The sequence below is a fragment of the Microtus pennsylvanicus genome, chromosome 8 (assembly GCF_037038515.1).
Source record: "Microtus pennsylvanicus isolate mMicPen1 chromosome 8, mMicPen1.hap1, whole genome shotgun sequence".
Lineage (NCBI taxonomy): Eukaryota > Metazoa > Chordata > Mammalia > Rodentia > Cricetidae > Microtus > Microtus pennsylvanicus.
In genome coordinates, this window is record NC_134586.1 from 29,856,715 (window position 1) to 29,862,714 (window position 6,000).

Genomic DNA, 6,000 nt, shown 5'->3' on the forward strand with positions numbered 1-6,000 from the left:
GACCCACCCCCCCCCCCCCCCCCGCGGCCAGGTGATTCTTATTCTTCTCCTGCTTCTTGATAACTTCAAACCAAGGTGAACAATGGGGCCTTTGGAGCAGGCACACCTCCTAGAGAAGGAGTGATGGGGACAAGGCAGACCTAGGGCCTAGGGCCAAGCTAGGCTGAACCATCAAACCACAGCCCTTTGGCACCATTAATACCACCCTGTGAAAACCGTGATACCTGGAGCTCCAGGGGTTGTTGGACAGACCATTGGAAGTTCAGAGATGGTGGAGCTGCACGACCTTTCGTCCCATGACTTGCCTATCTGTGTTCAGCCCTTAGCAATGCTATTTTTTTTTTTTGCAAACAGCTCAGTGGCCTGTCATGATGATCACAGGGGTGCTGGGGAGGTTTTACTGGCTCAGCATGAAAATCCAAGGGCTCCTCAAATCAGAAAAGTGAAAAGTTAGGACATATTTATGAAAATGACGATATTTGCTTGAACGCCCCCAGGACCACTTCCTTCCCCAGCTGTCCTTCATCTATACTCATTCTCCTAATTGCAGCCACCCCCTACCTTCAGCCACACGCCACTTGCCACTACTTCCTTACCTATAGCTATTCCTTCATTTGTAGCCATCCTTCCTGAACCCATTTCCTCACCTGCACCATCTTCCATCTTTATGTCCCATCTACTTATAGCCATCCATACTTGCAGCCATCTCTATCAGCCTGACTGGCTACATGGGCACAAGAGAGACTCCAGAGGAACACACATTTCTTTGGTAGATTTCCACCTACTTTAGCGGGGATGTGGGAGCTTGTCTTAGAGGCATGTCCAGATGCTGGTATGTTATTCTCAGGCCCTGCAGCTGCAGGGTCCCTGAATGGCTGCTTTCCTCTTCTGATAGACTGAGAGCCGGGGCCTGGATCATCCTGGGCCTCCAGCTGGGTCAGTTGACACACCCCACATCTTTTCCTTTAAACCACCTTGGCCTTCTAACATTAAGGGGGGAACATCTACTTCTCTAAGCTTTCATTTTCAATAGCGTTGTAGTAAAATCCCATTTTAATAACCATAGAGTTAGTATAAAAACCCCCAAGGGAGCCGTCCAAGAAAGTCCAGTCATATTTCTTTCCAGTTTGAATGTGAGGATGCTAGAAGGGTGTGGGGGTCTGGGAATGGGGGAGCTCTCCCCGTGCCTGTGAAGCTCCGTTTCCTCTTCTATGGAAGAGAGGGGGGATTCATAGGACATGGGTGACACTGGAGGACATTACACCCAGTGACCTCAGCTGGTTCTGGAGAACAAATACCATGTGCACTCAAATCTGTGAAGAACCCAGCATACTCAACATCAGGGTCAGAAAAAGGAGGGGGTGGTAGGGGTTATGGGGTGTGTGTGTGTGTGTGTGTGTGTGTGTGTGTGTGTAGTGGCGGTGGTGGGGGGTTGTGACTGGTCCATGGGGACAGATGGAAAACAATCTAGAGGTTGTATAAAATGTGAGCTTGCTTTTCTGATCTCTCCAACTTGGTATAATGGTAAATTTTCTGTTCTATCTTTTCTTTGGCCATAGTATAAATAACAGAGGTGTGTGTGAAGGTGTTGAATTTGGCCCAGCCATACCCTGCTTTTCTGAGAGCTATGGAAATGCCACAAGGTGTTCAGTCTTTGGCTCCGTGGACTTCAAGCAATCCACTGCCTTCCACTTCTTCCCAATGGTGTGTTGATAGAGCAAGTGCTCATGTGTTAGGAATATGAATTCATGATTCTTGCATGGAGTAGAACAAGCAACTGGGAGCAGGATGTGGTTTTATCATCCTATGTTCCATGCCTGGCTTCAGCATGTGGTCACTAGCCAGCCAAATGAGTTCTACATGCTTCTATTTACTTCTTCCTCTGGTGTCTTGCAGGCAGCTCTCCCTTGGAACGGCTTTGGGCCACACCACTAGGGAAGTATTGTGGAATGCCTTGGTCCCAGCAGGCAGGAAGGGATGTGGAGTCTGGAGTGCCGTCCTACGGGGCTGCAAACATTCTGACTTCTCATCTGTTCCTGGAAGACAAACAGTGCTTTAGATGAGTGTGGGGCGCGAAGAGCGGGTTTCTGCAAGTGCCCGTGTCTGGTCTACGCGGAAACACACGCAGATGTCAAGTTGCTACTTCAACTCTACTGCAGACTTTGTTTTGGGGAGCAGCAAGGGTGACCGGCTTGTGAGGGCCTGGTGTTCTTCTCAAGAGGAAATGGCTTTGGGCAGAACACACAGAGAGGCGTCCAGGTACACTTTGAGGGAGGGACATGCTAAGTTGGTACCACATGTTTAGAATAAGACTCCTAATTCCACAAGAATAATGACTTGTTCAGTGAGTGGATCCAGCAGAGCCGCAGGCAGGCTCTATTTGGAACTGGCATCTGGTCAAGTGGAAGAGTTACTTCTTTAAAAAACATGAACAGTGAATAACAGAGGGTGAACATACTGTGTTCCCAGTGCCTCTGTCAGGCTGCAGCTCCTCCATGTCTTGGGAAGAAGAGCAGACATTCCAAGACTGTTTTGATGGATCTATTCTGGTCTGCTTGCTCTGACCCCATCGGTACACAGCTCCTTGTCATTGCACAGAGTAGGAAACACACATCTCCATATCAGGAGGCAGCAATAGAAGCCTCAAGCCCTTCACCTTTTCAAGCCTGTAGAATAGCAGTGTTTCTAGTCCACGTGGACCTCGTCTTCCGGACACACAAAGGCAACATCTTGAAGCCTAACCGCACAGAACAGCTCTGTAGGGAAGCCCACTTCAGGCAGCAGTCTCCACCACTTGGAATAGGAAGGTCGCTAATGTTTATGCTCTTCTAGAAGACCAAAGGGTCTTGCAGAGCTGATGTTTATTTTTCTGGCTTGGGAAGTAGAGTCACCATTATAATAAAATAGGTAATAGAATAAAAATACTTTGTAAATCAAACACTCTGTCCAGCTCGGCCCATGCTGTCAGCTCGGAGATAAACACACCGGAACCCTCGCTGGCCGCACTTCCTCCTCAGCCGCTGTGAGAGCCCTCCCTGGTTTGTTTTCCTTCGTTGTGGCCCCTTTTGCCCCAGGTCAGCCTGCAGCAATTGCGAGTGAACCTTGTGTTCTGCAGTGTGGCACGGAGGACTGCATTTCTCTTCTTTCTCCGGGTGCGTGGAGGGGTCAGGGCTACGTATCTGATGGTGCTACTGGCACCTCACACACATAGCCATCCCCCTGTCTCAAGAAGGACCTTTTCTCACAATAACGCTGTGCTTGGTAAAACTGATTGTCTTGCCTCCACGACAGCCTCATTTCTAAGTGGCCTGTTGTCTAATGGACAGCTCCTCTGGGGATTTTGGATCCTGCTATAGCTAATTTTATGTGTCAGTTTGACTGGACCGTGGGGTGAACATGTTCTAGTCAAACTTCCTGGTTGCTTCTGTAAGAGTATTTTGGACGATTATCATTTAGGTTTCTAAGATGAGTAAAGGAGATAGCTGTGGATGGGCCTCAGCTAATCACTTGAAGGGTAAATAACATTGAAAGGCTGGCCCTTCCAAGAATAACAAACGTCAGCCTGGTGTCTGCCAAACTGAGATGCTAGTCTTTTCTATCTCCAGACCCTAACTGAAACACCTGGTTATCCTTCATTTTAAACCTGCTGACCATCATCTTTCAACCATTAATGCCACTGGGTTCCTGGCTTGCTAACTATAGCTTTCGGGACTCAGTTTCCACAACTGTATGGAGAAATTCCTGTGCAAAAATCTCCCTATTCTATTCCCATGGAGAACTGTCTTAGTAACTTTTATGTCGCGGTGAAGGGCTACCATGACTACATCAACTTTCAGAAGAAACAGGTTATTGGGGGCTTACAGTTTCAGAGGGTGAGTCTATGACCATCAAGGTGGGGAGCCTGGCAGCAGGCAGACATGGTGCTGGAGCAGTGGCTGAGAGCTTACATCTTGGGACAACAATCATAAGGCAGAGAGAGAGAGAAAATAGAGAATGACATGAGCTCTTCAAACCTCAAAACCTACTTCCAATGACACGCCTCCTCTAACAAGACCATGTCTTCTAATCCTTCCCAAACAGTTCCACCAGGTAGGGTCCAAGTATTTAAACACATGAGCCTAGGGACTGTTCTTGTTCAGGTCACCATAAGCATCTTCACCGGCAAAACTACTGTTTGTGATCTCTTGGCCTCGATCACCCCACCACAGCAGAGCGATATGCCTGGCAGTTACCCTTAGCCCACGTTGAGCAATGCGTGTAGTTGGAGAGTGCGGAGGAAGAGCTTTGAGCATAGCATTCTCTTTGTGTACGAAGCACTTGGTCACTTTGAATTCCTTTCATTGCTTCTATAATTGCCTGTATCTGCAGGAGCTGTTCTACATCCCCAGTCTTCCTTCTTTAGGTAAGTGGCATCCACACAAGTCAGCACTGGTGTCTGACATCACTCACGCAAATATTCACAGTGGGGTTCATGGTTTGATGCTAAGCATCAATATCTCAGGATCATTCTTCATATCAACTAGGGTTTTCAGACCATTTTGCAAATTATGTATTTAGTCCCAGTCAGTGAGTTCCTATGGGGAGAGAGCAGTTTCAGGGCCTGTCACAAGAGACAAGGAGAATCGTCTGGGCACGAAACATCCAGGCAGTTCTTCTAACTCCCAGTGAGGACAAAACAAAACTTTAATAGTGTCTGGGTCTGGGAGGCAGAGTGAGATTAAATTTCCAGTCCCAAGCTGGATCATCCAGCTCCCAACCTGCAATAACAAAGGAGCACTGGTAGTTTCTGTTTGGTTTTCATTTAGTGATGACCCAAGCCAGGAGCAGGAGGAAGGGAGAACGAATTCACTTATGCTGATGGAGCCATCTGCTGTGTTTGTTTCTGTGCATCTGAAGGCCTGCCCCATGTAAGTCTCAGGCCCAGGAGCGCTGTGTGTGCCCGGTGACGCTGCCAGCTTCAGGGTCTGCACTTTCCTCTTGGAGAGGGGTTCAACTTGATACTGGAGAAGAACACCCATGACACCAGGGACTGTAGGGCCCATCTACATCTGCGATGCATGCAGCAAGCACATACTCTGTGATCTTTGGAGTTCCCAACACAGCGATGGTGTGGTTATCCAGCCATGGTACCATTCTGCAATGATGGAATGGTACCAACAGCAGCACCATTTGTCTCAGCTTCCCAGATGAGGTAGCGGATGTGAACCACGTAAGCCACACGGGCAAATGAGAGCCTTGCCGTGAGACTAATGGTTGCAGGTGCTTGTAGGATTAGGACTGCCTCTGACTATTGCTGTCCCTCATTCTTGATGCCGAACACCTAGACCAGCCTGTCCTAGCCTCCAAGGCAGCAGAACCGGTTTGCAGCACACTTGGCGTAGTGAAAAGGTGATGAGCCCTCTGTGGTTTCTGGTGCTTGTGGCGCTGCTCCTGAGGCAGCTGAGTAAGCAACAGTGGCTGGGCCCTGAGGCACCATACACCATGGGTCACACTCTGTGGAAGGCCCCATCCTAAGGCACCATACACTGTGGGTCACACTCTGTGGAAGGCCCCATCCTAAGGCACCATATACTATGACCCAGACCATATGATCTCCAAGTGCAAGCATCTGACAGGTGTTTATTTGCTCCGGAATGGAAGACTGAATTTAAAGTCTCTCTGGAAGGACCACCCAGAATCCCCCTTCTCTGGAGTTCCTTTGCTTGGAGTCGCCATTGCAGGGGATGTCGGCCAGCGGGGCAGTGAATTTGGCTTCCCTCCAGACCTTACAAGCAGGAAGTACTTTGACAAGAATTTAATTAGTTCTTTCTAATTTCCACATGGTGGAAAGAACGTGAAACTTGCAATGGGCTTCTCTTTGAGGGACAAGCAAGAATCAATGAAGGAGGCATCCAAAGGGGACGGGTCACCTCTGCAGGAACCTTGCATGAGCTTTGCACCAAGGAAATGAGCACAAGGAGGAGCAAACAATGGGAACAGGCCTCCTCTGAGGGTGGCGGG